Genomic DNA, 18660 nt, shown 5'->3' with positions numbered 1-18660 from the left:
GCTTCATTCCAGACTCGTTTGAAGTTAAAAACAACTTGTAGCTTCATTTTCGGTTGTTTAAAATTAGAATCAGGTTGTAGTTTCATTCTTGACTCGTTTAAGCATGTAAACAACTTGTTGCTTCATTATTGTTTAGATTGAAGTTGGAAACAACTTGTAGCTTCATTCCGTACTCGTTTGAAGTTGAAAACAACTTGTAGCTTCATTTTCGGTTGTTTAAAATTAGAATGAACTTGTAGTATCATTCTTGACTTGTTTGAGACCGGAAACAACTTGTTGCTTCATTATTGGCTAGATTGAAGTTGGAAACAACTTGTTGCTTCATTATCGGCTAGTCTGAAGTTGAAAACAACTTGTAGCTTCATTTTCGGTTGTTTAAAATTATAATGAACTTGTAGTATCATTCTTGACTCGTTTGAGACCGGAAACAACTTGTTGCTTCATTATTGGCTAGATTGAAGTTGGAAACAACTTGTAGCTTCATTCCAGACTCGTTTGAAGTTGAAAACAACTTGTAGCTTCATTTTAGGTTGTTTAAAATTAAAATCAAGTTGTAGTTTCATTCTTGACTCGTTTAAGCATGTAAACAACTTGTTGCTTCATTATTGGCTAGATTGAAGTTGGAAACAACTTGTAGCTTCATTCCAGAGTCGTTTGAAGTTGAAAACAACTTGTAGCTTCATTTTGGGTTGTTTAAATTAAAATCAACTTGTAGTTTCATTCTTGACTCGTTGGAGCCCGGAAACAACTTGTTGCTTCATTATTGGCAAGATTGAAGTTGGAAACAACTTGTAGCTTCATTCCAGACTCGTTTGAAGTTGAAAACAACTTGGAACTTCATTTTCGGTTGTTTAAAATTAGAATCAACTTGTAGTTTCACTCTTGACTCGTTTCAGCATGTAAACAACTTGTTGCTTCATTATTGGCTAGATTGAAGTTGGAAACAACTTGTAGCTTCATTCCAGACTCGTTTGAAGGTGAAAACAACTTGTAGCTTCATTTTCGGTTGTTTAAATTAAAATCAACTTGTAGTTTCATTCTTGACTCGTTGGAGCCCGGAAACAACTTGTTGCTTCATTATTGGCTAGATTGAAGTTGGAAACAACTTGTAGCTTCATTCCAGACTAGTTTGAAGTTGAAAACAACTTGTAGCTTCATTTTCGGTTGTTTAAAATTAGAATGAACTTGTAGTATCATTCTTGACTCGTTTGAGACCGGAAACAACTTGTTCCTTCATTATTGGCTAGATTGAAGTTAGAAACAACTTGTAGCTTCATTCCAGACTCGTGTGAAGTTGAAAACAACTTGTAGCTTCATTTTCGGTTGTTTAAAATTAAAATCAAGTTGTAGTTTCATTCTTGACTCGTTTAAGCATGTAAACAACTTGTTGCTTCATTATTGGTTAGATTGAAGTTGGAAACAACTTGTAGCTTCATTCCATACTCGTTTGAAGTTGAAAACAACTTGTAGCTTCATTTTCGGTTGTTTAAAATTAAAATCAAGTTGTAGTTTCATTCTTGACTCGTTTAAGCATGTAAACAACTTGTTGCTTCATTATTGGTTAGATTGAAGTTGGAAACAACTTGTAGCTTCATTCCATACTCGTTTGAAGTTGAGAACAACTTGTAGCTTCATTTTCGGTTGTTTAAAACTAGAATGAACTTGTAGTATCATTCTTGACTCGTTTGAGACCGGAAACAACTTGTTGCTTCATTATTGGCTAGATTGAAGTTGGAAACAACTTGTAGCTTCATTCCAGACTAGTTTGAAGTTGAAAACAACTTGTAGCTTCATTTTCGGTTGTTTAAAATTAGAATGAACTTGTAGTATCATTCTTGACTTGTTTGAGACCGGAAACAACTTGTTCCTTCATTATTGGCTAGATTGAAGTTAGAAACAACTTGTAGCTTCATTCCAGACTCGTTTGAAGTTGAAAACAACTTGTAGCTTCATTTTCGGTTGTTTAAAATTAGAATGAACTTGTAGTATCATTCTTGACTCGTTTGAGACCGGAAACAACTTGTTGCTTCATTATTGGCTAGATTGAAGTTGGAAACAACTTGTAGCTTCATTCCAGACTCGTTTGAAGTTAAAAACAACTTGTAGCTTCATTTTCGGTTGTTTAAAATTAGAATCAGGTTGTAGTTTCATTCTTGACTCGTTTCTCTCTCTAGACATTTCCTCTCCCTTCTCTCTAGGATAGAGCCCCAAACCCTAACCCTAAACCTCAGCCGCCCCTTGATCTCTTCTCCCCCCCTTCTTTCAAACCCTTACCCTCCTGACCTCCTTCTTTCCTCTCACTTATATTTCTTATTTATATTTATACAAACACTTATTTATTATGAGCTCGAACTGTGATTCCGTAGGTTGTCCTGTTGATCATGATGGTTGCAAATTAGAGGAGGGGGTTTTCACCTCTCGTGCCCCAATTGCTATCCGTGGTGACATTTTTCGTGAGATTATGTCTGGATCTGGAAAAGAGGTTTCTGGTTCGCACCTTGATGCTTCCATTCTTGATGGTTCTTGGATTTCCCCTAGTGCTCTTCCGGGGGGCATCCCAGTGGTGGAGCGAGTAGAGGTTGAAGACCTTGGTGAAGGTTATGATAGTGATGAGCCCCTTTCGCCCAAATCCGCTGCGGAGCTGTGTAAAAATGAAACTAGCGCAACCATTCACGCTATGTTAGCTACCACTAAACATGAGCGTGATGCTCTATTTGCTGCTCGGAGAAAGCTCGCAGATGCTCTCTCCTTTTTGCGAGCTCAGGGCTTTAAGGAGGAGCAAATCTTTGCTCGGCAGTGTGTTGATGGATTTGGCTCCAAGCCACCTTCCAGAGATGACTTTGGCCTTCCTACTGGTGTTGATACTTCGAGGAAAGATTTCCTTATTCCTGACAGAGAAGCTTTTGGCTTGCCGAGCTTGAATCGACCCTCGGACACTCCTGCAGCTGTAGTGACTGAGGTAATGCCCCAAAGTAATGCTACCTCAAAGCCAGACCCCTTCAAAGACAAGATGAAATCTAAAGTTGTTGATAGTGCCACTGAGGTGTTAGTCGAGAGTCCCCCTCTCCCTGACAAAATGAAAGACACACCTGAGGTAAAGAAATCTTGGGCTGATTTGGTTAATGAGCACAAAAACTCTGTTCCTGTTACATTTGATTATTTTCCGATGAAAGAGGGTTCAAAGGTGGTTTCCCCCCCCAGGGATATTTTACTGAAAGGAAATGAGAAACTAAAATTCAGTCTTGTGGGATTCTTCTCAAAGGGTTACCTTCCTTTCAAAAAGGTGTCTGAATTCGCTTTTAAAAATTGGGGAAAGTTTGGGCTTCGCACTGTTTCGCAGAAAAACGAGCGAACCTTCATTTTTCGTTTTCTCGATGATGGTGGTTTGCAATCTGTCCTTGCTACTGGTACCTGGTACATTGAGAAAAGGCCTCTACTAGTCCATTCGTGGGGAACTCCACCTGGCAGCATGACTCACATGCCTCTTTGGGTACGTTTTGACAACGTCCCTGATTCGTATTGGACTCGTGAAGGTCTGAGTTATTTGGGTAGCGCCATTGGTAGACCTCTCACTGCGGATGACTTAACCAAAAAGTTAGAAATTCTTCCCTTTGCTAAACTTTGTGTTGAGTATACTATTGGCAATGATCTTCCTGTGAAGTTGGATGTTGAGGTCCTTGATCCTTGTACTAATGAAATGATTATTCACGAGGTGTTAGTCAGCTATCCAAATAGACCTACTGTTTGTACCGGTTGCAAGACACTGGGTCACCTTGTGGGTGCTTGTCCAAAAGTTACCAGAAAATGGGTTGTAAAAAAGAGAAGTCATGAGGATTCATCTCTTGGTTCTGATGTTCCTGCTAAAGTCCCTACTGCCACTGAAGTTCAGGTCTCCGAACCAACTGTGTTGCAGCCTATTGTGCACACTGACGAGGAATGGCATTCTGTGCCTTCAAAATCGAGAAGGCAGACTGTAGTTGATTCTCCTTCAACTGCGTCTCCCCCTCTCAATACCTTTAAAAATCTTACCAAGGTTGATGAAGTCGAAGCCAAATTTCAGCTCTCAAAATCTCAGAAAAAGAAGCTCCGCAGGGCCTCTAAAGCAGTGGGTAATCCACCTGCTTCACCCTCTCATTAATTTTGTTAATGATTGATTTTTGTTCTTACAACGTCCGTGGCCTAAATAATAAGGTGCAGTTTATAAAAAACTTCCTTATTGATAATAAAATTTCCTTTATTGGTCTTTTGGAAACTCGAGTGAACAAGGACGTTGCTAAGATTATTTCCTCTGAGATTGATAGATCTTTTTGTTGGATCGATAATTATGCTCATCATGATGGAGGCCGTATTTGGGTTGGTTGGAACCCCTTCTTTTGGGACGTTACTGCTATTTCTTCTACTGATCAACAGATTTCTTGCTCTGTCTCTCACAAGCACAGTAAATCCAATTTCTTTATCACTTGGGTTTATGGCATGAATTCTGGCTCTGAAAGAAAGCAGCTTTGGTCTGACCTTATTGACATTGCAGAGTCTATTGGTTCAAATGCTTGGATTATTCAAGGAGATTTTAATGTTTGTCTTAACACCAATGAGAAGTTGGGCGGAAATGAAGTTTGGAATAGGGATATGGAAGACTTTAAAGACCTTGTTATGCGACTGGGGTGGACTGATCTTAATTACAGTGGCCATTTTTTCACCTGGTGGGACTGTAACCTTGACTCTCCAATTTACAGAAAGCTTGATCGTGTTATGGTCAATAATTTTTGGCTTCAAAAGTTCGGCTCTTCTGCTGTTACTTTCCTCAACAGAGGGATTTCTGATCATTCTCCGGCTGCTTCCTCCCTGGGTATTGATAGGTCATTTCTTCCTAAGCCTTTTAAATGCTTTAATTTTATTTGTAACCACCCCTCTTTTCTGTCTGTGGTTTCTGATTGTTGGCTCGCTAACATCAATGGTGATCCTTGGTTTATCCTCACTTCTAAACTTAAGAAGGTTAAGCAGGCTCTAAAGAATTTAAACTCTAATATTGGTAGCGTGCATTCTAAAGTTCGTATGGACAGAGATGCTCTCTTATCTCACCAGCAACAGCTCACTCCTTTCGCTTCTGCTTATGATCTTCAAAAAGAGAAAGAATTGATTCTAGCTTTCAAGCAATCTCTTGATGCCGAGGAGTCTTTCCTCAAACAAAAATCCAGGATCCATTGGCTTCAACACGGTGATAATAACAACAGATTCTTCATGAATGCTTGTAGAGACAGATGGAACACAAACAAGATCATGTCTCTCTCTGATGAGCATGGTAATATTGTTGATACTCATGAAGGTATTTCTGAGTTGGCTGTTAACTATTACAAGGATCTTTTCGGTGCAAACTCCACTGTCCAGGAGATTCCCTCTGATCTTGATATGCCAAGTTTATCTCATGCCCAAGCTTCTCTCCTCGAGCAACCTTTCTCTGCTGAAGATATATTTGATGTTATTAGTTCTATGCCTAAGTTTAAATCGCCAGGCCCGGATGGATTCACTGCTGAATTCTTTATTAATTCCTGGAGTGTTGTTGGTCCTGATGTGGTGTCTGCTATCCTCTATTTCTTTCAAAGTGGTCATCTACCAAGGATTATTAACTCGGTTGCTGTTACATTGGTTCCTAAAGTTAAAAATCCCTCTTCTATGAAGGATTTTCGACCAATCTCTTGTTGCAATATTCTTTACAAGTGCATTTCAAAATTGTTATCTGTGAGGATGAAAAAGGTCATGAGCATGCTGATTTCCCCTTTCCAATCTGCGTTTTTACCTAACAGATCCATAGGAGATAATATTATGCTTGTTCAAGCATTGTGTAAAGATTATCATCTGCACAGGGGCCCTCCTAGATGTGCCTTGAAAGTCGATTTACGGAAGGCCTTTGATTCTCTAAATTGGAGCTTTATATTTGCTATCCTTCGATCAATGAACTTCCCAGTTAAATTTGTCCATTGGATTAGAATCTGCATAACTTCGGCTATGTTCTCTATAAAGATAAATGGCAGTTTGGAGGGGTATTTCAAGGGCTACTCGGGTCTGCGACAAGGGGACCCTATTTCCCCGTACTTGTTTGTTATTGCAATGGAAATTCTCCATTCTTGCTTAAAGAAATACACTGCGACTGAGGAGTTTAAATTTCATTGGAGGACGCAGGAGGTGAAGTTGAATCATTTGGTTTTTGCAGATGATATTTTCCTATTTTGTAATGGGGATTTACAGTCTGTGACTGCTCTTAACTCCGGTTTAAGGGCTTTTTCTTCAATCTCTGGTCTCATGCCGAACCAGAGTAAGAGCTGCTGTTTCTTTGCTAATATTCCGACTGATACTCAACACCGCATCCTTCAACTTACTGGATTTCAGCTGGGTCATTTGCCTATCAAGTACCTTGGTCTCCCCTTGATTACTTCGAAGCTCACTGCCACCGATTGTCAGCCCCTCCTCGACAGATTCTGTGCTAAAATCCAGTCTTGGACTTCTAAATTCCTCTCCTTCGGAGGGAGACTTACCTTGATCAGGGTAATTCTTAATGGTATATTTGGCTACTGGAGCATGCATCTCTTTCTTCCAAAGAGCATTCTTAAAAAGTTAAATTCCATCATGTTCAAGTTTTTATGGGGTGGTTTCTACAAACCGGATGGCAGATGTCACCATAAGGTTTCATGGCAGGATTGTTGTTTGCCAAAGTCTGAAGGGGGCCTTGATATTCGAAATATTTTCATTTGGAACAACTCTGCCATTTTGTTCCAAATTTGGCGTATTGTCCAGCCCGCATCTGCTTCGCTTTGGGTGAGATGGTTTCAATCTGTGCTGCTCAAAAATAAAGGGTTCTGGACGACGAAAATCCCTTATAAGTCCTCCTGGGGTATTCGAAAAATCTTCAACTTACGTCCCCAAGCTTTGCAATTTATCAAGTACCATGTTGGCTTAAATTCATCGTTTAAATTCTGGCTTGACCCTTGGCTGGGTAACAGACCCCTGATTTGGGACCACAACACTCAGGTTGTCAGTAACGCTGAATCCAATATTCTCTCTTCTGTTGGCGAATACCTTTCGGATCAAAACTGGGCTCTTCCATCTTCGAATTTCCTGGCAGTTTTGCTAATTCGACAGAATGCTCAAAACACTCGCATTCACAGTGCTGATCACTTAACCTGGGATGGGTTCAAATACAACTCTGTTTCGTATAGCACCATTTGGAACGCTATTAGGCCTCGGCATGCTACGGCCCCTTGGTTTGATATTGTTTGGAACACGTTTTCTATTCCGAAGTGTTCCTTCATCACTTGGCTGGCTTTGAAAGACCGTTTGCTTACAAAGGATCGTATGATTTTATTTAACATGAATGCGAGCACCAACTGTCTCTTTTGCAAAGATTCTGAAACTATTCAACACCTGCTTAGTGACTGTCCATTCTTTGATTTGATGCGTCGTGCGTGCCCTGTTAAATTCTCCCACCACTGGAACATTTGTCAATCGGGTCAAATCTTTGCTCAGTCTAATGACCATAAGCTGCTTTCCATTGGAAGTGTATACTTCACTGTTGCTGTATATCTTCTTTGGAGAGAGAGAAACTTTAGAATGCATAACTTGGGCCAATCCCATGGATCCCATTCTGTTATTATCAATATGAAGACCATGGCCCGTGAAAAGCTTTTCTCGTGTAAAAAATTCAGAAATTGGGTGCATGATGACCCTACTATCATTTGTATGCTTTATTAATTTCGTATTTGGCTTAGTTTAGACTTTTGATTAGCCTTGCTATTGAACTGTTTTAGCAGCCTATTGTTTTAGCAGCCTATTGTATCCCACGGGGAATCTTGTCTTCCATCTTTCGCGGGGTATACCCCTAGAAGTGTAATGTTTTCTTTTTCCTAATACATTATTATTTAGCAAAAAAAAAAAAAAAAAAAAAAAAAAAAAAGCATGTAAACAACTTGTTGCTTCATTATTGTTTAGATTGAAGTTGGAAACAACTTGTAGCTTCATTCCGTACTCGTTTGAAGTTGAAAACAACTTGTAGCTTCATTTTCGGTTGTTTAAAATTAGAATGAACTTGTAGTATCATTCTTGACTCGTTTGAGACCGGAAACAACTTGTTGCTTCATTATTGGCTAGATTGAAGTTGGAAACAACTTGTTGCTTCATTATCGGCTAGTCTGAAGGTGAAAACTACTTGTAGCTTCATTTTCGGTTGTTTAAAATTATAATGAACTTGTAGTATCATTCTTGACTCGTTTGAGACCGGAAACAACTTGTTGCTTCATTATTGGCTAGATTGAAGTTGGAAACAACTTGTAGCTTCATTCCAGACTCGTTTGAAGTTGAAAACAACTTGTAGCTTCATTTTCGGTTGTTTAAAACTAGAATGAACTTGTAGTATCATTCTTGACTCGTTTGAGACCGGAAACAACTTGTTGCTTCATTATTGGCTAGATTGAAGTTGGAAACAACTTGTAGCTTCATTCCAGACTAGTTTGAAGTTGAAAACAACTTGTAGCTTCATTTTCGGTTGTTTAAAATTAGAATGAACTTGTAGTATCATTCTTGACTCGTTTGAGACCGGAAACAACTTGTTCCTTCATTATTGGCTAGATTGAAGTTAGAAACAACTTGTAGCTTCATTCCAGACTCGTTTGAAGTTGAAAACAACTTGTAGCTTCATTTTCGGTTGTTTAAAATTAGAATGAACTTGTAGTATCATTCTTGACTCGTTTGAGACCGGAAACAACTTGTTGCTTCATTATTGGCTAGATTGAAGTTGGAAACAACTTGTAGCTTCATTCCAGACTCGTTTGAAGTTAAAAACAACTTGTAGCTTCATTTTCGGTTGTTTAAAATTAGAATCAGGTTGTAGTTTCATTCTTGACTCGTTTAAGCATGTAAACAACTTGTTGCTTCATTATTGTTTAGATTGAAGTTGGAAACAACTTGTAGCTTCATTCCGTACTCGTTTGAAGTTGAAAACAACTTGTAGCTTCATTTTCGGTTGTTTAAAATTAGAATGAACTTGTAGTATCATTCTTGACTCGTTTGAGACCGGAAACAACTTGTTGCTTCATTATTGGCTAGATTGAAGTTGGAAACAACTTGTTGCTTCATTATCGGCTAGTCTGAAGTTGAAAACTACTTGTAGCTTCATTTTCGGTTGTTTAAAATTATAATGAACTTGTAGTATCATTCTTGACTCGTTTGAGACCGGAAACAACTTGTTGCTTCATTATTGGCTAGATTGAAGTTGGAAACAACTTGTAGCTTCATTCCAGACTCGTTTGAAGTTGAAAACAACTTGTAGCTTCATTTTAGGTTGTTTAAAATTAAAATCAAGTTGTAGTTTCATTCTTGACTCGTTTAAGCATGTAAACAACTTGTTGCTTCATTATTGGCTAGATTGAAATTGGAAACAACTTGTAGCTTCATTCCAGAGTCGTTTGAAGTTGAAAACAACTTGTAGCTTCATTTTGGGTTGTTTAAATTAAAATCAACTTGTAGTTTCATTCTTGACTCGTTGGAGCCCGGAAACAACTTGTTGCTTCATTATTGGCAAGATTGAAGTTGGAAACAACTTGTAGCTTCATTCCAGACTCGTTTGAAGTTGAAAACAACTTGGAACTTCATTTTCGGTTGTTTAAAATTAGAATCAACTTGTAGTTTCACTCTTGACTCGTTTCAGCATGTAAACAACTTGTTGCTTCATTATTGGCTAGATTGAAGTTGGAAACAACTTGTAGCTTCATTCCAGACTCGTTTGAAGGTGAAAACAACTTGTAGCTTCATTTTCGGTTGTTTAAATTAAAATCAACTTGTAGTTTCATTCTTGACTCGTTGGAGCCCGGAAACAACTTGTTGCTTCATTATTGGCTAGATTGAAGTTGGAAACAACTTGTAGCTTCATTCCAGACTAGTTTGAAGTTGAAAACAACTTGTAGCTTCATTTTCGGTTGTTTAAAATTAGAATGAACTTGTAGTATCATTCTTGACTCGTTTGAGACCGGAAACAACTTGTTTCTTCATTATTGGCTAGATTGAAGTTAGAAACAACTTGTAGCTTCATTCCAGACTCGTTTGAAGTTGAAAACAACTTGTAGCTTCATTTTCGGTTGTTTAAAATTAAAATCAAGTTGTAGTTTCATTCTTGACTCGTTTGAGCATGTAAACAACTTGTTGCTTCATTATTGGTTAGATTGAAGTTGGAAACAACTTGTAGCTTCATTCCATACTCGTTTGAAGTTGAAAACAACTTGTAGCTTCATTTTCGGTTGTTTAAAATTGGAATGAACTTGTAGTATCATTCTTGACTCGTTTGAGACCGGAAACAACTTGTTGCTTCATTATTGGCTAGATTGAAGTTGGAAACAACTTGTAGCTTCATTCCAGACTCGTTTGAAGTTAAAAACAACTTGTAGCTTCATTTTCGGTTGTTTAAAATTAGAATCAGGTTGTAGTTTCATTCTTGACTCGTTTAAGCATGTAAACAACTTGTTGCTTCATTATTGTTTAGATTGAAGTTGGAAACAACTTGTAGCTTCATTCCGTACTCGTCTGAAGTTGAAAACAACTTGTAGCTTCATTTTCGGTTGTTTAAAATTATAATGAACTTGTAGTATCATTCTTGACTCGTTTGAGACCGGAAACAACTTGTTGCTTCATTATTGGCTAGATTGAAGTTGGAAACAACTTGTAGCTTCATTCCAGACTCGTTTGAAGTTGAAAACAACTTGTAGCTTCATTTTCGGTTGTTTAAAATTAGAATGAACTTGTAGTATCATTCTTGACTCGTTTGAGACCGGAAACAACTTGTTCCTTCATTATTGGCTAGATTGAAGTTAGAAACAACTTGTAGCTTCATTCCAGACTCGTTTGAAGTTGAAAACAACTTGTAGCTTCATTTTCGGTTGTTTAAAATTAGAATGAACTTGTAGTATCATTCTTGACTCGTTTGAGACCGGAAACAACTTGTTGCTTCATTATTGGCTAGATTGAAGTTGGAAACAACTTGTAGCTTCATTCCAGACTCGTTTGAAGTTAAAAACAACTTGTAGCTTCATTTTCGGTTGTTTAAAATTAGAATCAGGTTGTAGTTTCATTCTTGACTCGTTTAAGCATGTAAACAACTTGTTGCTTCATTATTGTTTAGATTGAAGTTGGAAACAACTTGTAGCTTCATTCCGTACTCGTTTGAAGTTGAAAACAACTTGTAGCTTCATTTTCGGTTGTTTAAAATTAGAATGAACTTGTAGTATCATTCTTGACTCGTTTGAGACCGAAAACAACTTGTTGCTTCATTATTGGCTAGATTGAAGTTGGAAACAACTTGTTGCTTCATTATCGGCTAGTCTGAAGTTGAAAACTACTTGTAGCTTCATTTTCGGTTGTTTAAAATTATAATGAACTTGTAGTATCATTCTTGACTCGTTTGAGACCGGAAACAACTTGTTGCTTCATTATTGGCTAGATTGAAGTTGGAAACAACTTGTAGCTTCATTCCAGACTCGTTTGAAGTTGAAAACAACTTGTAGCTTCATTTTAGGTTGTTTAAAATTAAAATCAAGTTGTAGTTTCATTCTTGACTCGTTTAAGCATGTAAACAACTTGTTGCTTCATTATTGGCTAGATTGAAGTTGGAAACAACTTGTAGCTTCATTCCAGAGTCGTTTGAAGTTGAAAACAACTTGTAGCTTCATTTTGGGTTGTTTAAATTAAAATCAACTTGTAGTTTCATTCTTGACTCGTTGGAGCCCGGAAACAACTTGTTGCTTCATTATTGGCAAGATTGAAGTTGGAAACAACTTGTAGCTTCATTCCAGACTCGTTTGAAGTTGAAAACAACTTGGAACTTCATTTTCGGTTGTTTAAAATTAGAATCAACTTGTAGTTTCACTCTTGACTCGTTTCAGCATGTAAACAACTTGTTGCTTCATTATTGGCTAGATTGAAGTTGGAAACAACTTGTAGCTTCATTCCAGACTCGTTTGAAGGTGAAAACAACTTGTAGCTTCATTTTCGGTTGTTTAAATTAAAATCAACTTGTAGTTTCATTCTTGACTCGTTGGAGCCCGGAAACAACTTGTTGCTTCATTATTGGCTAGATTGAAGTTGGAAACAACTTGTAGCTTCATTCCAGACTAGTTTGAAGTTGAAAACAACTTGTAGCTTCATTTTCGGTTGTTTAAAATTAGAATGAACTTGTAGTATCATTCTTGACTCGTTTGAGACCGGAAACAACTTGTTTCTTCATTATTGGCTAGATTGAAGTTAGAAACAACTTGTAGCTTCATTCCAGACTCGTTTGAAGTTGAAAACAACTTGTAGCTTCATTTTCGGTTGTTTAAAATTAGAATGAACTTGTAGTATCATTCTTGACTCGTTTGAGACCGGAAACAACTGGTTGCTTCATTATTGGCTAGATTGAAGTTGGAAACAACTTGTAGCTTCATTCCAGACTCGTTTGAAGTTAAAAACAACTTGTAGCTTCATTTTCGGTTGTTTAAAATTAGAATCAGGTTGTAGTTTCATTCTTGACTCGTTTAAGCATGTAAACAACTTGTTGCTTCATTATTGTTTAGATTGAAGTTGGAAACAACTTGTAGCTTCATTCCGTACTCGTTTGAAGTTGAAAACAACTTGTAGCTTCATTTTCGGTTGTTTAAAATTAGAATGAACTTGTAGTATTATTCTTGACTCGTTTGAGACCGGAAACAACTTGTTGCTTCATTATTGGCTAGATTGAAGTTGGAAACAACTTGTTGCTTCATTATCGGCTAGTTTGAAGTTGAAAACTACTTGTAGCTTCATTTTCGGTTGTTTAAAATTATAATGAACTTGTAGTATCATTCTTGACTCGTTTGAGACCGGAAACAACTTGTTGCTTCATTATTGGCTAGATTGAAGTTGGAAACAACTTGTAGCTTCATTCCAGACTCGTTTGAAGTTGAAAACAACTTGTAGCTTCATTTTAGGTTGTTTAAAATTAAAATCAAGTTGTAGTTTCATTCTTGACTCGTTTAAGCATGTAAACAACTTGTTGCTTCATTATTGGCTAGATTGAAGTTGGAAACAACTTGTAGCTTCATTCCAGAGTCGTTTGAAGTTGAAAACAACTTGTAGCTTCATTTTGGGTTGTTTAAATTAAAATCAACTTGTAGTTTCATTCTTGACTCGTTGGAGCCCGGAAACAACTTGTTGCTTCATTATTGGCAAGATTGAAGTTGGAAACAACTTGTAGCTTCATTCCAGACTCGTTTGAAGTTGAAAACAACTTGGAACTTCATTTTCGGTTGTTTAAAATTAGAATCAACTTGTAGTTTCACTCTTGACTCGTTTGAGCATGTAAACAACTTGTTGCTTCATTATGGGCTAGATTGAAGTTGGAAACAACTTGTAGCTTCATTCCAGACTCGTTTGAAGTTGAAAACAACTTGTAGCTTCATTTTCGGTTGTTTAAATTAAAATCAACTTGTAGTTTCATTCTTGACTCGTTGGAGCCCGAAAACAACTTGTTGCTTCATTATTGGCTAGATTGAAGTTGGAAATAACTTGTAGATTCATTCCAGACCCGTTTGAAGTTGAAAACAAATTGTAGCTTCATTTTCGGTTGTTTAAAATTAGAATGAACTTGTAGTATCATTCTTGACTCGTTTGAGACCGGAAACAACTTGTTGCTTCATTATTGGCTAGATTGAAGTTGGAAACAACCTGTAGCTTCATTCCAGACTCGCTTGAAGTTGAAAACAACTTGTAGCTTCATTTTCGGTTGTTTAAAATTTGAATCAACTTGTAGTTTCATTCTTGACTTGTTTAAGCATGTAAACAACTTGTTGCTTCATTATTGGCTAGATTGAAGTTGGAAACAACTTGTAGCTTCATTCCAGACTCGTGTGAAGTTGAAAACAACTTGTAGCTTCATTTCGGGTTGTTTAAATTAAAATCAACTTGTAGTTTCATTCTTGACTCGTTGGAGCCCGGAAACAACTTGTTGCTTCATTATTGGAGAGATTGAAGTTGGAAACAACTTGTAGCTTCATTCCAGACTCGTTTGAAGTTGAAAACAACTTGTAGCTTCATTTTCGGTTGTTTAAAATTAGAATGAACTTGTAGTATCATTCTTGACTCGTTTGAGACCGGAAACAACTTGTTTCTTCATTATTGGCTAGATTGAAGTTAGAAACAACTTGTAGCTTCATTCCAGACTCGTTTGAAGTTGAAAACAACTTGTAGCTTCATTTTCGGATGTTTATAATTAAAATCAAGTTGTAGTTTCATTCTTGACTCGTTTAAGCATGTAAACAACTTGTTGCTTCATTATTGGCTAGATTGAAGTTGGAAACAACTTGTAGCTTCATTCCAGACTAGTTTGAAGTTGAAAACAACTTGTAGCTTCATTTTCGGTTGTTTAAAATTAGAATGAACTTGTAGTATCATTCTTGACTCGTTTGAGCATGTAAACAACTTGTTGCTTCATTATGGGCTAGATTGAAGTTGGAAACAACTTGTAGCTTCATTCCAGACTCGTTTGAAGTTGAAAACAACTTGTAGCTTCATTTTCGGTTGTTTAAATTAAAATCAACTTGTAGTTTCATTCTTGACTCGTTTCAGCATGTAAACAACTTTTTGCTTCATTATTGGCTAGATTGAAGTTGGAAACAACTTGTAGCTTGATTCCAGACTCGTTTAAAGTTGAAAACAACTTGTAGCTTCATTTTCGGTTGTTTAAATTAAAATCAACTTGTAGTTTCATTCTTGACTCGTTTCTGCATGTAAACAACTTTTTGCTTCATTATTGGCTAGATTGAAGTTGGAAACAACTTGTAGCTTCATTCCAGACTCGTTTGAAGTTGAAAACAACTTGTAGCTTCATTTTCGGTTGTTTAAATTAAAATCAACTTGTAGTTTCATTCTTGACTCGTTGGAGCCCGGAAACAACTTGTTGCTTCATTATTGGCTAGATTGAAGTTGGAAAACAACTTGTAGCTTCATTCCAGACTAGTTTGAAGTTGAAAACAACTTGTAGCTTTATTTTCAGTTGTTTAAAATTAGAATGAACTTGTAGTATCATTCTTGACTCGTTTGAGACCGGAAACAACTTGTTGCTTCATTATTGGCTAGATTGAAGTTGGAAACAACTTGTAGCTTCATTCCAGACTCGTTTGAAGTTGAAAACAACTTGTAGCTTCATTTTCGGTTGTTTATAATTAGAATCAAGTTGTAGTTTCATTCTTGACTCGTTTAAGCATGTAAACAACTTTTTGCTTCATTATTGGCTAGATTGAAGTTGGAAACAACTTGTAGCTTCATTCCAGACTAGTTTGAAGTTGAAAACAACTTGTAGCTTCATTTTCGGTTGTTTAAAATTAGAATGAACTTGTAGTATCATTCTTGACTCGTCTGAGCATGTAAACAACTTGTTGCTTCATTATGGGCTAGATTGAAGTTGGAAACAACTTGTAGCTTCATTCCAGACTCGTTTGAAGTTGAAAACAACTTGTAGCTTCATTTTCGGTTGTTTAAATTAAAATCAACTTGTAGTTTCATTCTTGACTCGTTGGAGCCCGAAAACAACTTGTTGCTTCATTATTGGCTAGATTGAAGTTGGAAATAACTTGTAGCTTCATTCCAGACCCGTTTGAAGTTGAAAACAAATTGTAGCTTCGTTTTCGGTTGTTTAAAATTATAATGAACTTGTAGTATCATTCTTGACTCGTTTGAGACCGGAAACAACTTGTTGCTTCATTATTGGCTAGATTGAAGTTGGAAACAACTTGTAGCTTCATTCCAGACTCGCTTGAAGTTGAAAACAACTTGTAGCTTCATTTTCGGTTGTTTAAAATTTGAATCAACTTGTAGTTTCATTCTTGACTTGTTTAAGCATGTAAACAACTTGTTGCTTCATTATTGGCTACATTGAAGTTGGAAACAACTTGTAGCTTCATTCCAGACTCGTGTGAAGTTGAAAACAACTTGTAGCTTCATTTTGGGTTGTTTAAATTAAAATCAACTTGTAGTTTCATTCTTGACTCGTTGGAGCCCGGAAACAACTTGTTGCTTCATTATTGGCAAGATTGAAGTTGGAAACAACTTGTAGCTTCATTCCAGACTCGTTTGAAGTTGAAAACAACTTGGAACTTCATTTTCGGTTGTTTAAAATTAGAATCAACTTGTAGTTTCACTCTTGACTCGTTTCAGCATGTAAACAACTTGTTGCTTCATTATTGGCTAGATTGAAGTTGGAAACAACTTGTAGCTTCATTCCAGACTCGTTTGAAGGTGAAAACAACTTGTAGCTTCATTTTCGGTTGTTTAAATTAAAATCAACTTGTAGTTTCATTCTTGACTCGTTGGAGCCCGGAAACAACTTGTTGCTTCATTATTGGCTAGATTGAAGTTGGAAACAACTTGTAGCTTCATTCCAGACTAGTTTGAAGTTGAAAACAACTTGTAGCTTCATTTTCAGTTGTTTAAAATTAGAATGAACTTGTAGTATCATTCTTGACTCGTTTGAGACCGGAAACAACTTGTTGCTTCATTATTGGCTAGATTGAAGTTGGAAACAACTTGTAGCTTCATTCCAGACTCGTTTGAAGTTGAAAACAACTTGTAGCTTCATTTTCGGTTGTTTATAATTAGAATCAAGTTGTAGTTTCATTCTTGACTCGTTTAAGCATGTAAACAACTTGTTGCTTCATTATTGGCTAGATTGAAGTTGGAAACAACTTGTAGCTTCATTCCAGACTAGTTTGAAGTTGAAAACAACTTGTAGCTTCATTTTCGGTTGTTTAAAATTAGAATGAACTTGTAGTATCATTCTTGACTCGTTTGAGCATGTAAACAACTTGTTGCTTCATTATGGGCTAGATTGAAGTTGGAAACAACTTGTAGCTTCATTCCAGAATCGTTTGAAGTTGAAAACAACTTGTAGCTTCATTTTCGGTTGTTTAAATTAAAATCAACTTGTAGTTTCATTCTTGACTCGTTTCAGCATGTAAACAACTTTTTGCTTCATTATTGGCTAGATTGAAGTTGGAAACAACTTGTAGCTTGATTCCAGACTCGTTTAAAGTTGAAAACAACTTGTAGCTTCATTTTCGGTTGTTTAAATTAAAATCAACTTGTAGTTTCATTCTTGACTCGTTTCTGCATGTAAACAACTTTTTGCTTCATTATTGGCTAGATTGAAGTTGGAAACAACTTGTAGCTTCATTCCAGACTCGTTTGAAGTTGAAAACAACTTGTAGCTTCATTTTCGGTTGTTTAAATTAAAATCAACTTGTAGTTTCATTCTTGACTCGTTGGAGCCCGAAAACAACTTGTTGCTTCATTATTGGCTAGATTGAAGTTGGAAATAACTTGTAGCTTCATTCCAGACCCGTTTGAAGTTGAAACCAAATTGTAGCTTCATTTTCGGTTGTTTAAAATTAGAATGAACTTGTAATATCATTCTTGACTCGTTTGAGACCGGAAACACCTTGTTGCTTCATTATTGGCTAGATTGAAGTTGGAAACAACTTGTAGGTTCATTCCACACTCGTTTGAAGTGAAAACAACTTGTAGCTTCATTTTCGGTTGTTTAAAATTGAATCAACTTGTAGTTTATTCTTGACTTGTTTAAGCATGTAAACAACTTGTTGCTTCCTTATTGGCTAGATTGAAGTTGGAAACAAATTTAGCTTCATTCCAGACTCGTTGTGAAGTTGAAAACAACTTGTAGCTTCATTTGGGGTTGTTTAAATTAAAATCAACTTGTAGTTTTCATTCTTGACTCGTTGGAGCCCGGAAACATCTTGTTGCTTCATTATTGGCAAGATTGAAGTTGGAAACAACTTTGTAGCTTCATTCCAGACTCATTTGAAGTTGTAAAACAACTTGGAACTTCATTTTCGGTGTTGTTAAAATAGATCACCTTGTAGTTTCACTCTTGACTCGTTTCCGCATGTAAACAACTTGTTGCTTCATTATGGGCTAGATTGAGTTGGAAACAACTTGTAGCTTCATTCCAGACTCGTTGAAGGTGAAAACAACTTGTAGCTTCATTTTCGGTTGTTTAAATTAAAATCAACTTGTAGTTTCATTCTCTACTCGTTGGAGCCGAAACAACTTGTTGCTTCATTTTGGCTAGATTGAAGTTGGAAATACTGTAGCTTCATTCCAGACCCGTTTGAAGTTGAAAACAAATTGTAGCTTCATTTTCGGTTGTTTAAAATTAGAATGAACTTGTAGTATCATTCTTGCTCGTTTGAGACCGGAAACAACTTGTGTGGGGGGGGGGGTGGGGGCTGTCATTGGATAGTGGGCTAGATGGGGTGAGAATTGGGGGTGGGGGGGGGGAACAACTTGTACCTTCATTCCAGCACTCGTTTGAAGTTGAAAACAACTTGTAGCTTCATTTTCGGTTGTTTAAATTTGAATCAACTTGTAGTTTCATTCTTGACTTGTTTAAGCATGTAAACAACTTGTTGCTTCATTATTGGCTAGATTGAAGTTGGAACAACTGTGTAGCTTCATCCAGACGCGTTGAAGTTGAAAACAACTTGGAGCTTCATTTTGGTTGTTAAATAAAATCAACTTGTAGTTTCATTCTTGACTCGTTGGAGCCCGGAAACAACTTGTTGCTTCATTATTGGCAAGATTGAGGGTGGACAACTT

This window comes from Daucus carota, chromosome 7 (genome assembly GCF_001625215.2).
Source record: "Daucus carota subsp. sativus chromosome 7, DH1 v3.0, whole genome shotgun sequence".
NCBI classification, from domain to species: domain Eukaryota; kingdom Viridiplantae; phylum Streptophyta; class Magnoliopsida; order Apiales; family Apiaceae; genus Daucus; species Daucus carota.
This window is presented reverse-complemented; position numbering follows the sequence as displayed.